The sequence below is a fragment of the Aotus nancymaae genome, unplaced genomic scaffold, assembly GCF_030222135.1.
Source record: "Aotus nancymaae isolate 86718 unplaced genomic scaffold, 86718_ANA_hifiasm-v0.15.2.pri h1tg000048l, whole genome shotgun sequence".
NCBI lineage: Eukaryota > Metazoa > Chordata > Mammalia > Primates > Aotidae > Aotus > Aotus nancymaae.
Window position 1 is genome coordinate 20625577 of NW_026988462.1, and position 16654 is coordinate 20642230.

A 16654-nucleotide genomic window follows, 5' to 3' on the forward strand; every position below is an offset into this window, starting at 1 on the left:
GAACCGAGATTGCACCACTGCACTCCAGCCTGGCGCCTGGCAACAGAGAGAGACTCGTCTCAAAAAAAAAAAAAGAAAAAAGAAAAAAAATTTATAATGCAATATAATTTTATTGACTTTAGTCCTCATGTTGTACATTAGATCTCTAGACTTGTTCATCCTACGTATCTTCTGTTTGGTATCTTCTGACATACATCTCCCCATTTCTTCTTCACTCTGCCTCCCATGCCATAGTAACTACTGTTTCATTTTCTAGCTGCGTATATTTGAGGTCTTTTTTTTCCTTTCTTTTTTTTTGAGATGGAGTCTTGCTCTGTCACCCAGGCTGGAGTGCAGTGGCGCAATCTTGGCTCGCTGCACCCTCTGCCTCTCGTGTTCAAGTGATTCTTCTGCCTCAGTCTCCCGAGTAGCTGGGACTATAGGTGCGCACCACCACGCATGGCTAATTTTTTGTATTTTCAGTACAGACTGGTTTTCACCGTGTTAGCCAGGATGGTCTTGATCTCCTCACCTCGTGATCTGCCCACCTCAGCCTCCCAAAGTGATGGGATTACCAGCGTGAGGCACTGTGCCCAGCCTGAGGTCTGTTTTAAAAAATTCTACATGTAAGTGAGGTCATGTAATATTTACTTAACATAATGTTCTTCAGGTTGTTCCAAATTGTGTAAAATAGCAGGCTTTCCTTTTTTTAAGGCCAAATAATATTCCTGTGTGTGTGTGGGCACATGTGTGTGTGTTTGTATACATATGTATATGTATACATATACACACGCATTTTCTTTATCCATTCATTTGTCAATGGACACGTAGATTGTTTTCATATCTTGACCATTGTGACTAATGCTGCCATAAACATTAGAGTGCAGGTATCTTTATGAGATAGTGATTTCATCTCTTTTGGGTGTATACACAGAAGAGGAATTGCTTGGTTATATGGTAGTTCTATTTTTAATTTATTTAGGAACCTCTCACTGTTTTTTGTAATGGCTATGCCAATCTTCATTCCCACCAACTGTGTGTCAGTGTTCCCTTTTGTTCATATCCTTATTATCTCTTGTCTTTTTGATAACAGCCATCTTTATGGGTGTGAGGTGATAACACATAGTGGTTTTAATTTGCATTTCCCTTATTATTAGAGAGGTTGAGCACCTGTTGGCCATTTTTGTGTCTTCTTTGGAAAAATGTCTACAACTTACTTTTAAATGGCTACAAAGATGTATTTGTAGTGTGTGTGTGTGTGTGTGTGTGTGTGTGTATGTGTGGGTTTAGAGAGAGAGAGAGAAGGAGGAGGAGAAGAAATAAAAGTTAACATTTGGGGAATTTGGGTAAAGATTCTTCTGGAATTCTTTGTACAGTTCTTGAAACTTCTGTAAGTATGAAATTATGTTAACTGAGAAAAAAAGGCAGTTAGTCTTAAGTGTACTCACTGTCATACTGAACACTGAGAGTTCTGATATCTCAATTTATGCTCTACTATCAATTATCCTTAGCTACTAGGGTAAATTTTCTCCGTAGACTTTTTTTTGATGTGCCCCTGTTTTGCTTCTTTATTTGAGTATTTTGCTCTCCTGTTTTGTTTATTATTTCCCTAGGGCAGATGATGCTGAGTTTCAAACATATGACCATTTTTATTTCCTGCCAATCAGCTACAAAAAAATGCTAAGAAAGACCAATCGTTGTGATAAACTAAAATAAGGTATGGAAAATGTGGAAAAGAATGAGTCACGTATTTTGGGAGTCAGCAGCTTTGGTTGGCTACTGATTCAATTCATGACCTTGGAAAAAACCACGTCATTGCTTTGTGCCCTATTCTCCTCATAATCTTTTCCCCAGAGCTTATATTACAGAGTGTTGACAGGATTAACTTATGATTGTGCATCTCTTTGAATCTTCATGATTTAGGTATTAAAATAGTTGCCACAAATAAATATCCCTAAAAATAGTGTGCTTATGCAAATCCGCTTCTTGGCATTTCACTGGTTGTTTTAAAACTGTAAAGGCTTTTCAGAAAACTGAAAGTATTACCAGCATTGGCTTGTGGTATACTTTCTCCCTGTGGATAATGTATCATTGAATATTATTAAAGACAATAGAAAATCATACAAGGAATTTATTAAATCTCCAATATGTTTCCTAGTTTGCCTTTTCATTTCTAGACTGGAAGTGCCTAAATTATAATTTTTTTCTTCTAGGTTTTTACCCTCTGCATCAGGCATACTATTTTTGCCTTCCTGGCGTCTATTCACCTTTTTCTGGCGTCAGCATGCTGAGTTTCTTTTAGGGAACCATGCCTCCTCCAACTTAGTTTATCTGATATAATTGGGACTAACCCAGGGGGATGGGGGTCCATGAAACAGGTATGACCAATCAAAGCAGTGCATGGTCTATCTAAAGAAATGAAATGTGATACCGAGGACCATGAGTCGCCCTCATAACTCATACCAAAATTATTAAGAAATGGGTGATCTCTTTCCACTGGGATTGCTAAACTGAAAAAATGGAAGCCTGGTCTTTCTAGCAGCTATCTCCCTAACATGAAGAAGGAATATGTCTAAGCCTGTTTCAAACTCTGTTGAAAGCAGAGATGAGGAATAAAAAGAAGCAGTTTCTTTTTATTTAATGATTATTTAAACACCTAGATTTGGGTATGCCTGTATAGAGATAACTGAGGTTTGCTAATATTTCTTTCCTTTCTTCTGCCCTCCTGCCTCCTCCTCTGTCTCCTTCTCTTTTCACTTAAGTTTGTGAATAGAGCTCTGCCTAAATCATTTGGTGCGTGTGGTAGAGATAGCTCGTTGCTTATTCAATTCCATTTTCCCCTTATTCTCAGTAACATAAGTTTTATTCAAGATGTCAATGGTCCCCACTTTAAAAATGCACTTCACAGCCTCTTTCATAGATAGGCATGACCATGTAACTAGATACAGGCCAAAGAGATATAAGCAGAAGGTATAGGATGGGATTTATTAGAAAGCTCTTATTAACAGAAGCTCGGATGAGTCCATTTGCTCCTTGCTCTTCTGCTTAATTCTGCCTGGAATGAACATATAATGGTTGTGTCATGGGATCCTTAGGCTGTCGCTTCACCAGCCAGAAACCTCTGTGGCTAGCAATGCCTTCTGCCTGAGTATTACTTGTGCCCATTGGGCTCATCCACCCACTCGGCCTGGCAGGCTGCTCTCAGCTCGCGCTACCAGCCCAGATCCCACATCTGACAAGTGTGAGCCAGGCACAGAGTGGCAAGGGGTGTGTGGGCGAGCAAGTGTGGGGTTTAGCCACTGTGCACACCCAGGAACATTGGCTGCTGCAGCGAGGCAGGCAGCTCCAGGCACTGGCATAGGTGCCAGCTCTGTGCAAGGCTGCAGCTGGATGAAACACTGCACATGGCTTCTGCAGCAGGCACCTGCATCTGGACAAGGGGAACACAGTGGCACCTGGAAGCTTGGAGATGCCAGGAACCACAGAACCCCAAAGACGGGTTGTCACAGCCCTGGCTCAGGGAAACCCTAGGTCTGGGCTCCCCTAAGGGCCACAGCTCTGCTCTTCTCTCTTCTCTCCTCATCACCCACAACATGGCGAGTGGAGGGGCATGTTTCAGCTCTATTTGTGTTACAGCTCTTTTAATCCCACGGTTAACGGTTCCCTAGTTCTTGTCTGCCTTCAGGAAGAATTAGGTATGCAGACAATGAGCAAGGCAAAAAGGTACTTTACTGCCTGCCAAAACAGTTCAGAGGAGACCCTCAGTGGCTAGCTCCTCTCCACAGGCAGGTTATTCCATCATCTGTCAACTCTGGTGTAGGCCAAAGTTTGTATGGGCTTCAGAAGGGAAAAAGTGCATGCTGATTGGGCCATAGGTGGGCATGTACCATAAATTCTCACTCCAGTTCACAGAAGTCGCAGCCAGGCCCCCAGGCTTCAGGTCATCCCTGGCTTGAAAGTGGGGCTTCACCAGGAACCTGCCCCTTTCCTCCCAGGAGCCTGCCTGCCTCCTGCTGTTGTCAACCTGCCATCTATTAACAGCAGTTGCTGTTCATGCTTAGGGGTGCCTAGAGGCCCATACAGAGCTGCCCTTAACTCTCCTTGGACTTCCTTTCATGCTTGTAGGAGCCCAAAGTCCAGAGGAAGCCGAAGTGGCAGGGGGCTGGTGTCAGCACTGCCCAAAGTGCACACACACGCAGCCAGGTCATGACAGTGCCTGGGCTAGGTCACAACCTTGCTCCAAAATTGGAGCAGGCATCAGGAGTAGGGAAAGGCCAGGCAGCAGGAGCAGGCACTTCCGAGTCTGTGGGGGTATAGGAGCTTCCCACCCCCAAGAGTGCAGAGATACCTAGGTCCACAGCCGCACTGGGGAGCACAAAGCTCCCACCCTGCTGACTCACAAGTGGGTGGGGCTTCTGCATGTTGCTGGCTCCTGCAAGCTCTGGGGAACCTGAAGCCATGGCTGCGCCTCCCCTACTCCAGCCAGCGTCATGGCAGCAGCCACTCCAGATGGGTCACCAGTGGCCATCTTATGACTTTGAAGATGAAAGGCATGTATTAAGAAAGGCATGGTAGAAAGATAGAAAGGCCTAGATTCCTGTTGTCTTTATGGAACTCCATATTCACCCATTTCTGAACATTTTTTATGTAAAATAATAAACTATTAGGCATTTAAGTCATTGTAGTTAGGTCTCTATTTCTAGTAGCTGACAAAATTTCTAGCTAATGTGATACATCTCTGCAATCAGACATCAATGGTACCTCCGGAAATGCTTTGGTTTATTTCGTGTAGATGTAATATAAGGAGAAATTGTATACGAATATCTTAAAATGATAAGCATTTCTTTTTATTTTTTTCCTCATTTATGAATTATAGGTGAAAAGCAATCAATAATGCTGGCCACTACTACCTCAACTTTTTAATCTCATCTTTTCCATATTCTGACAAAAAATTTGGATAGGTCAATGTGCGACAGCTTAGAATCACAAAACTTTGCCAAAATGAGCTTGTAGATATCCTTAGCTTTTGACCTGGTTATGTTATTATTGTCCCGTTTCAGGCCATCATCATTTAGTCAGTTACTTGGGGCTTCCTGTATCTAATCTTTTTCACTAAACTCCATTATCTACATCAGAATAACCATTCAATATAGATTCTGATTTTTAAAATTGCTTAAAAAAATAAATACCTGAATGAACTGGAGAGTAAAATCAGGCAGAAGCTAGATATAAGTCAACATTTAAGGAAAAAAGTGGCACTAGAAAGGTACAGCACTAGAAAGAAATGAGCTATCAAGTCATCAAAAGACATAGAGAAACCTTTAAATGCATATTACTAAGTGAGAGAAGCCAATCTGACAAGGCTATATACTGTATGATTCCAAATATATGACTCTCTGAGACAGGCAAAATTAGAGACAGCAAAAAAGGTCAATGGTTGCCAAAAGTTGCAGAGAGGGAAGGATGAATTGACAGAACACAGAAGATTTTTAGAGCAGTGAAACTATTCTGTATGATACTACAATGGTGAATAGATGTCGTTATATATTTGTCAAAATCCATAGAATGTACGACACCAAAAGTGAGTTCTAGTGTAAACTATGCATTTTGGATGATAACAATGTGTCAGTATAAGTTCAATTATAACAAATATTCCAATGTTGTGTGAAACGTCCATAGTTGAGGAGATCGTGTATGTGTGGGGACAGGAGTATATGGGAAGTCTGAACTTTCTGATCAATTCAGCTGTGAACTACTCTAAAAAATAAAGTTTATTAATTTAAAAATTCTATAATCTTCCAAGAAATGTTACAGAATCCAAAGTCTCCACAATATGATTTTTATAACACATAGACAATGACTACATATGGCCCATACTTATAAGAAAAGACAATCAATGAAGACCAACCTTGTGATGATTCAAATGTTGGGATTAGCGAGGATTTTAAAGCAGCTATTATGCTGTGCTCAAGGATATAAAAGAAAATATGCTCTTAGTGATTGAAAAAATAGGAAATATCAGAGAAAAAATGAAAAAATAATATCTGCAATTAAAAAAAATAATGTGTGGGCTTAACAGCCATTTAGAGATTATGAAAGAGTCACTCAACTTGAGGATACAGCAATCAAAATTATCTACTCTGAGAAACAGGAGAAAAAAGATGGAAATTAAACTAAAAAAAAAATCCCTTGGGGTCCTGTGAGACAACTGAAAAAAAATATAATATACATAAATTAGGTTTCTAGAAAGAGAAGCAAGTGGGGAATAAACCCTAAAAAATATTGGACTTAATCATTTGTTAAAAACATAAATGAACGAAATCAAGAACCTCAGACAACCCAACTAGAAAAATATGAAGAAAATAATATCATAATCAAATTGCTGCAAATCAAAGAGAAAGAGAAAATCTTGAATGCAACCAGAGTAAAATGACACATCACATACAGAAGAACCATGATATGACTGCCAACTTTTCTTCAAAAACAATGGAGACCCAAAAGACAGTGGCACAACATTTTTAAAGGGCTGGAAGAAAAGTACTGTAAATCTACAAACTTATATCCACGGAAAAGATCCTTCAAAAATAAGAAATACACATATTTTTACATAAATATAAGCTAAACTTTGCTCCAAAGAAATAAAAATGTGTATCTGGAAATAGACATGTACAAGAATGCTTGTAGCAGCTTTATTCTTAATCCTTTAAACAAAACAGTATCAACAAGAGCATGGATAAAATGTTGGTATATTCATGCAATGGAATACTACTCAAAAATAAAAATGAATGTGATACAGATATATACAACAACATGGATGAATCTCTAAAACAATGCTGAGTGAAAGAAAGCTTATGCGAAAGAGTACATGCCCTGTGATTCTATTTACACAGTACTAGAACAGTGGTTGTCTCTGGGTGGAGGGGTGGGCATTCACTGTGAAGAGAGCATGAGGCAACTTTGTGGTGATGGTATTTTTCTGTATTTTCTTTCTCAGGTAGGTCATTTGTTCAGACTCATGCAATAGCACACTTAAGATCTGTGCATGTCACTATATGTAAATTTTATAAAGACATACTGTAAACAAATAAGGAACTCATGTTAATAACAAAACTATTATACTACTACTACATATCATAGTGACTTATTCACTCTTTTGTCACACTTATTAAGTGTAATGTGCTCAACTAAACATTCCATTACCATGAAAGAATGGTATTTTATCGATGGTAAAGTGAATATTGGATAAATCGCATTTGTGTCACAGAGAGTAAGTTGGTAGGTAGATTTCTAATTACGAACTCAATCTTTTAGCCATTTCTATTCAGAATTCTAATTTTTCCTTATTAGTTTTTCTAGGAAATTGTCCTTTTCACCTAAATTTTCAAATATCTTGGCATGAGGTAAGATTCTTTTTATGCTGTTTTAAATCTCTATTGTATTTATAGCAAGGTAATTTTTTAAAGTAGGAGGCAATCCTGGTTGAATCACATTTTCTCTGTTGGAATTCCATTGTGTCCTGATTTTGAAATGTTGGAAGTATCCAGGCCAGATATATCATCAACCTAGTTTTAGTTCAGTTTTTTGGAATGAGTTTTCATAACACATATACACAAATAGTATAAATAAAGACTAAAAACCTACATAAGTAAAGGCTTGAGGTTTCTACTTATGAGATGTTCCCTCCTCCCAACCATGACTGGCAGAAGCCTCAGCTTGTGACTCTGATTTGAATTTTCTTTTTCATTTCTGTTACTATTGGGATAGTATTTTCGCTTAACTAGGATTTTTCTTTTTCTTTTTCTTTTTCTTTTTTTTTTTTTTTTTTGAGACAGAGTCTACTCTGTCACCCAGGCTGGAGTGCAGTGGTGTGATCTTGGCTCACTGCAACCTCTGCCTCCCGGGTTCAAGCGATTCTCCTGCCTCAGCCTCTCGACTAGCTGGGACTACAGGCATGTACCACCATGCTCAGCTAATTTTTTGTATTTTTAGTAGATACGGGGTTTCACCGCGTTAGCCAGGGTGGTCTTGATCTCCTGACCTTGTGATCCACCTGCCTCAGCCTCCCAAAGTGCCGGGATTACAGGCGTTAGCCACCGCATTCAGCCTTAACTAGGATTTTAAAACAATTTTCTCAAGCAATTCCGAGAAGAAAAATTTCTAGCATTTTAATAGTTACAGGAATAAAAGTGAAAATAAGTGAATCACGCATCTTTCTCAAAAGATTGACAAGGAATTACAAAATAAGCAAAGGAAAGCAAAAGAAAGGAATTAACACAGATAAAAACAAAAATTGGTGAGTTAGAAATCTAAAAGAAAAAGTAGAGCTCAAGAATACAATTATAGAGTTAGTAATTTGAAAAATCAGGTAAATAAACTAGCTAAGATAATCAAGAAAAAGAATACAAAATAAAGAGGAAAATAAGAAACAGAAGAACTTAGAATCATGAGACTATTTTGCTTAAAACTGCACCAAAACATTAGAAAAACTAAAACAGAAGTATAATTTTCTAGGAAAATTATTGATGAAAGCTAAACTCTGAAGACAGAAAACTTTTAAAGAGATCAACTACCATAAGAGAAATAAAGGAAGTAAAGAGCTAACTCTTCAAAAGGCCCAGATCCAGACAGCTCTAGGGGAATGTAACTAAACCTTTCAAGATCTTATAATTCCAGTGCTGTTTTAAAATGTTCCAGAGCAAGAGGAAAAAAAATTACTGAGTTCATTTTTATAAAGTGAGTAAATAGTGATTCACTATCTGAAAAACATGCACAGAAACCTGTATACTGATCTATTTGAATATTGGTGCAAAAAATATTAAACACGTGATATCAAAGAGAACCCAGCATGGCAATAAAAAAATAAACTATCACGATTTGGGATTTATTTCAATAATGCAGGAAAACTTCAATATTAGAATTGTCAACCTAAATAACATAGAGAGAGGCTTTCTTTAAAAAACGGTATTTGTTTGAGAATGGATATTGCAATGGGAATACATGTGCCACAGTAAACTATGTGTATATTCAAGGAGTTAAAAAAAGAAAAAAAATTTTTTTAAAGGAAAAACAAGGAGGATTAACTAATTGTTTTGAGATAATTATATTTGGCTACAAAGATCAATAACAAGAGTGACACCAGTCTGAGGCTGGACAGGCAGTTGCTGGGCAGACGACCTCGAAGAAGTATTTTTTTGTGTGTGTGTAAGGCTGCAATGCCCTTTGTGCAAGGTTGTGGTTTTTGCAGTCTTTTGTGATAGTTCTTGTTATTGTTATCAGGCATTCATGCATGACAACCCTCCCTTCATGGCCTTCCTGGCTCCATTTGTCAGGATTTTTAACATAAATAACTCCACTTTGATTCTGACAACTTTCACAGATCTTTATTAGTACATATAATAATGTTAATACATACACAGTGAAAAATCATATGATCCTGAATCATATAATCCTGAATCATATAATGACCTCCACAGATGGTGAACAGGCATTTGACAAAATTCAACTACTTATTATTGAAAAAATTTTAATGAAATAGAAATACATTGATATTTCCTTTCAATGAAAATTATACCTATATATGTCCAAAAGTTAACATCATAATTATGATCAAACTTTACAAGCATTTCTCATTAAAGCCAGGGACAAGACAAGTCTGCGAACTCTGATCGCTTTAATTATTATTGTAGTCTTGCTACTGAAAAAATAAATAATACAAGAGAAATAAAGTTGAGATACAAAATTGGAAAGAATTTAAAACTATCACTATTAGTATTACTATTAGTACATAGAAAACTTAAAAATAGAAAAATTCAGTAGGGTAGTGAGGTAGAAAATATACATACGACAACATAATATATAATTTTAAAAATCCAATTTATAATAGGAACAAAAAATTAAAATGAAAAAGAATGCAATATAAACAACTGTAAACTGCTTCTGAAAGGCATTTAAAAACTGAAAAGCAAGAATTAGTATTTTATATATATATATATTTACAAATTTTATTTAAAATATTAATGAAAAGCAAATAACAAATAACTTTGTTTTCAGTACACAGTTTGATCCTAAAACTCATATGGAAAATTAAACAGTCCAATAGCCACGAAAACTCTGAAAAGGAAAAGCAATGAGGAGTGTCCAGAATTACAGAATAATAAAACATATTATATAAGCACCAATAATCAGGTAAAAAGTAAATAAATAGAATTAAAATCATAAGAAAATTTACTATTTGACATAGGTGGTATTGGAACATTTTGGTAACCATTTGGAAAAACAGAATTGGATCCTTAACTCACACTGTACTTTATTTGTGAGTAAAGTCCAAATCTAAATATTTCAATGAAAAATTTAAAAAACATGAAAATACTAGAAGAAAACGTGAGAGAATTCTTTATACTATAGGAGTGGGGATGGCTTTTCTATGACTCCCAAATCTAAAAGGCATTAAGGAAAATTGATAAATTTGGCTACGTAAATATGAAAACTTTTTCATGCCAAATAAATACAATAAGACAAATGACTTAACAAAGTGGCAACACATATCACAAAGGGTAATCTCCCTACTCAATAAAGGTCTTCTGCAAATTTACTAGGAAAGGATCCCAAAAGTGAGCAAAAAATATGAGCAGAAAGTTAACAGAAAGGAAATATAAATGGCTTTGACACATTTAAAAGATGTTCAATTCATAATAAGAATAGTACATTATACTCAGAGGATACGTATTTCATCTATCAGACTGGCAAACATCAAAAGTTAGATAAGACTCAGTTGGAAATATTGTGAGGAAATAGACATATTGCTCCTGAGGGAATATAAGTAGCTATAACTCTCATAGTAAGTAATTTGGCAATATCCATCATTATTACAAATGCTTATGTCCTTTTGCCTAGCAATCCCACTTTTGGGACTTTATCCTTCAGACATATAGTCTTCACATGTAGAAAATGGCAAATATATATAAGGTCATTTTGAAGAAATTGAAAATGGTTGGAAACAACTCAAAAATTTATTAAATGAGAATGGATAAATTATGTATTCTTACAATTTGCTTGCTGTAAACTACACATATCTAAAAAAAAGGTGTAAAGCCTCTACTATAGACGTATGCAAAGGTTTCCAAGATATATTAGTAAAGAGAGCAAGATCCAGAATAGTGTGTATGATATGCTATTTTTGCATAAGAAAAAATCAATTAGAATAAGATTTATTTTCATATATGTCTGTATATTCATAAAGAAATTCTGAAAGGATACATAAGAAACTAATAATGGTGTTTATCTGTGTCTTTGAAGGGGCTGAAAATTGAGTGAATGGGAATATGTTTAAATTATGTGTTTAATTTTATGTGTAAGAATTAAATTTGAAGTGTGTTATATTTGTCATTTTTTATATATTATGTTTTATGCTTGTAGCTGGAAGGTTTCCATTTTAGTTTACTCCAGAAATCTGTTACAAACATTTGTTTTTGAGTAAAGGCTATTAGAAAAATAAATTGAATAGCTGAGTGCAGACGAGTGCAGTGGCTCACATGTGTAACCCCAACAACTCAGGAGGCTGAGGTGGGAGGATTGCTTGAAGCCAAGAGTTTGAGACAAGTCTGGGCAACAAAGCAAGACCCTGTCTCTACAAAAAATTTTAAAAATTAGCCAGGCATAGTGGCATGCACCTGTAGTTCTAGCTACTCAGAAAGCTGAGGCAGGAGGATTGCTTTAGTCCAGGAGTTTGAGGCTGCAGTGAGCTCACACCACTGCACTTCAGCCTGGGTGACAGAGTGACACCCTGTCTCTAAAAAAATTATAGTAAAAGAAAGATAACTTGAAAGAATATCATTTTAATTGGCATTTTTACATAAAATAAATAGTATCTTATTTCAACCTAAAGTATGGAGTTCTTTTTGTTTACTAATATATTTTTATTATTTAAATAATAACTACATTATTTTTCAGAATCCAGTAGCTTTTTTTTTCTTTTTTCTTGGTACTCATTGGTTAAAACACAGTAGCTTTTTTTTTTTATTTTTATTTTTATAATTTAAGTTCTGGGATATATGCACAGAGCGTGCAGGTGTGTTACACAGGTATACAGGCTATGGCAGTTGGCTGCACCCATCAATCAGTCATCTACATTAGGTATTTTTCCTAATGCTATTCCTCCCCTACCCCCTGCCCCACCCTCCGACAGGCCCTGGTGTGTGATGTTTCCCTCCCTATGTCCATGTGTTCTCATTGTTCAACTCCCACTTATAAATGAGAACATGGAGTGTTTGGTTTTCTGTTCCAGATGACACAGTAGCTTTTAAAAGAAAATTTTCTTTAGTAAGTTGTAAACAACAAAAAAGTATGAGCTCCCTCTGCTGGCTCTATAGTGGCATATCAAGGTACATTTTGTTTATTCGGAAACAAAAGTGGCACATGGTACAAGTCATGAATTCAATTTGCTAATATTAAGGAGAATAATTTTAAACTGCAGTTTCTCTAATTTTATAAAAGTTAAATTATACTAATATTCCACTAATATTCACAAGTAAGATTAGCATTTTAATATAAATGTTAAAGTGGTTTTCATTATGTGTCTGAGCCATTTGGTATATCCCTAAATAGTGCCACATAAGTGTGTTGAACAGGAAAACCTTCTGCATGCATCTCAATAGGTATAGGAGGATTTTAGTTTTAAAATTTATTATGACTTTTGAATTGCAGTAATCATAAAGCCTATGTGTTGTGTTAGCATGTTAATATTTAGTTCATTAAAAATACCATAGTTTTTTGTTTGTTTTTGAGACAGAGCCCAATGTGGAATGCAGAATCACCTGGGTTCAGGTGATTCTCATGCCTCAGCCTCCAGAATAGCTGGGATTACAGGTATGCACCACCACACCCAGCTAATTATTTTGTATTTTTTAGTAGAGATGAAGTTTTGCCATGTAGGCCAGGCTGGTCTCAAACTATTGGTCTCAAGTGATCTGCCCAGCTCGACTTCCCAAAGTGTTGGGATTACTGGCATGAGCCACTGCACTCGGCCCATATGCATATTTTGAAGCTGGGAGAAATATAAAATATTTGCATAGTAAGCAGTGACATATAATTCTGAGTATAATTTTTTTTGTCATGACATAATCTCTGATGCATTGATTTATGATGTACTTTCCAAAATTTCAAGATATTTTTATTTTTATGATTTCTGTTTTTATCTTCAAGATCATTGATTTGTGTCTCAGTGGTGATCATCTCATTCTTCTGTTTATCTACTAAATTCTTTAACTTTTTGTGTTGTACTTAAATCTGCTTAAGGATGCCTTTAAAAAACCAATTCAAATTTTCATCTCTCTTTTACAAGTTCTACTTTCCCCTTGTTTCTTCTGACCGATATTCCTCTCTCAAATTGCTGTCTCTAACATAAGATGTTATTTTTCTTGATTGATTCACAAGCTCAATTTTGATTGTTGAAATATTGGGAATTCTACATGTTGTAGAAGGCAAAGATGTTTCTAGTCAGGGGTGAACCCAGTTGTCACTAGCCTATGAGAGCTGATTGTTAATTTTTCAAGAATTCTTCAAGCTAGTTGTGAAAAATAGATTTTATTAAAGCGGACATATAAACTTAAAATTACATTACTTATATTAAAAACAACACAATTTTCAAAATCATCATTTCCTAATTATTTAACTTCGTATTATTATTATTTATGCTCCTCAGGTAATTTACAACAATTGCATTTGTATGGTGAACATATAGTATAATGGGGTGCTCCTATGAATCTCCTTCCAGTTCTGCATTCTATGATATCATAGTGGTAACTTGTAATCCACTGTGGTGGGGACATTTACACAATGGAACTGGAAAATGCTACAAGGCTGGGCTTTTTTACTGTTTCGCTGATTGTCTGGACATAAAAAAGTGACATAGACCTCTTTCCTGTGGCGCCTCGGAGGCGTTCAGCTGCTTCAAGATGAAGCTGAACAACTTCCCAGCCACTGGCTGCCAGAAGCTTATTGAAGTGGAAGATGAATGCAAACTTTATACTTTTAATGAGAAGCATATGGCCACAGAAGTTGCTGCTGATGCTCTGGGTGAAGAATGGAAGGGTTATTGGTCCAAATCAGTGATGGGAACAACAAACAAGGTTTCCCTGGAAGCAGAGTGTCTGGACCCATGGCCGTGTCCACCTGCTACTGAGTAAGGGGCATTCCTGTTACAGACCAAAGAGAAGTGGTGAAAGAAAATCAATTCGTGGTTGCATTGTGGATGCCACTCTGAGCATTCTCAACTTGATTATTGTAAAAAAAAGGAGAGAAGAATATTCCTAGACTGACTAATACCACGGTGCCTCGTTGCCTGGAGCCCACAAAAGCTAGCAGAATCTGCACACTTTTCAATCTCTCTAAAGAAGATAATGTCCACCAGTATGTTGTAAGAAAGCCCTTAAACAAAGAAGGTGAGAAACCTAGGACCAAAGCACCCAAGATTCAGCGTCTTGTTACTCCAAGTGTCCTGCAGCACAAATGGCACGTATTGCTCTGAAGCAGCAGCATACTAAGAACAATAAGGAAGAGGCTGCAGAATATGCTAAACTTTTGGCCAAGAGAATGAAGGAGGCTAAAGAGAAGAGGCGCCAGGAACAAACTGTGAAGAGACACAGACTTTCCTCTCTGTGAGCTTCTACTTCTGAGTCTGAATCCAGTGAGAAATAAGATTTTTTGAGTAACAAATAAGATCAGACTCACATGTCTGTTGACTTTTCATTGTGGATAGAAAACTACGTAAATGAACAGAGGGAAAATCTGGTCATAGAAAATGGGGATAGGTATATAGTAATCCAACGGTGGATAAAATCAAACCTGTTGTGTGGTAGTGGAAGACGAAGTCACGGTAAAGGGATTCTTTTCAGGGGATGGGTGGCACAGAAGGGATTCTCAGCATAAGACATCTGCCTCGTCAGGCATGAAACCTGGAGGAAATCAATAATGAGGATTTTTTAAAAAATAAAGTAATATAGAAAATGTTACCGATTGATCCAGGCACGGTGTCACATGCCTGTAATCCCAGGACTTTGGGAGACCAAGGCGGGCAGATCATGAGGTCAGGAGATTGAGATCTTCCTGGCCAACATGGTGAAACCCCGTCTCTACTAAAAACACAAAAATTAGCTGGGCTTGGTGGTGTGTGCCTGTAATCCCAGCTACTCAGGAGGCTGAGGCAGGAGAACCCCTTGAACCAGGGAGTCAGAGGTTACAGTGAGCTGAGATCATGCCACTGCTCTCCAGCCTGGCTGGAGTGAGACTGTCTCAAAAAAAACAGAAAAGAAAAGAAATGTAGCCGGGCGCGGTGGCTCACGCCTGTAATCCCAACACTTTGGGAGGCCGAGGCAGGTGGATCACGAGGTCAAGAGATAGAGACCATCCTGGTCAACATGGTGAAACCCCGTCTCTACTAAAAATACAAAAAAATTAGCTGGGCATGGTGGCGCATGCCTGTAATCCCAGCTACTCAGGAGGCTGAGCAGGAGAATCGCCTGAACCCAGGAGGCGGAGGTTGTGGTGAGCCGAGATCGCGCCATTGCACTCCAGCCTAGGTAACAAGAGCGAAACTCCGTCTCAAAAAAAAAAAAAAAGAAAAGAAAAAGAAATGCTACCAACCACAAACATTTAGGGAACATAAACTAAAATCTTTTGTGAAAAACAGTTGGTTATATGGAATTTACAATAAATAATATTGTATATTTTACTATTTTTAAGTTCTGTGCTATACATTCTTCGTATCAGTAAAACTTATACATATGCATCTATACATTTTGTTTTCTAGAAAGCTACTGGTTGAACATTAACTAGCACACTACTGGAGTCTCTGCCCCCAAAGGTAATATATGTGGGCAGTCAATTCTCTGTGAGACTCCTGGGAAGTCACTGACATAGTACTTGCCCAGCATCAAGAGTAGTGCTATGATTTTAAAGTATTTCCACAAATTCTGTTTTACATCTCTTATCTAAAGACAGGCCCTGATTTTCCTCCCCATGAATGTGAACTGTACCCAACAACTAATGAATGTGGTGGAAGTAACCGTGTTAGACTTCCAAGGCTGATTTATAAAAGACAGTGTGGTCTCTGTCTTGCTCTCTCTTGGACTGCTTGCTTTGGGGAACGCCAGTGGCTATGCCATGAGGACACTCAAATACCTATGAAGAGGCCCCACGTGGTGTGGATGAGGACTCCTACAACTGCCATTTTGCACCTAGATTTTCCTGTCCCAGACAGGGCTTCAAATGATTGGGGTCACGGCACATATCTTGACTGCAACTTCACAGGAGACTTTGAGCCAGAACCTCTCAGCTAAGCAGCTCCTAAAATCCTTAACACACAGAAACTGTGACATAATAAATGTTTGTTGCTTTAAGGTCCTAAGGTTTGGAGTAATTCATTAGATGGCAATAGATAACTAATATAAGCAGGGATGACTCGTTATCCCCATTAAACTTGGACTTTTGGGAGTTAATGAAATCTCAGACTCTTATATGGTGTTATACCAACTTTGTTGAAGGGAGGGTGTCTTTCCAGAGATCTGTGAAAACCAAACTCTATTCAGGATTAAGGAGATTCAGAAACTACCACCACCACTGTTCTTCACTTGTTTGCTTAGTCCATGGGGGAACAAGTCGTGGACCAACTTCCCATAGC

At 37.4% G+C, this 16654-nt stretch overlaps 1 pseudogene; it reads left to right on the forward strand.

Annotated features, from left to right (window-relative positions):
* The first annotated feature begins 13931 nt into the window (after window positions 1–13931).
* LOC105712354 (small ribosomal subunit protein eS6-like) lies at window positions 13932–14673 on the forward strand (annotated as a pseudogene).
* Window positions 14674–16654: the final 1981 nt, after the last annotated feature.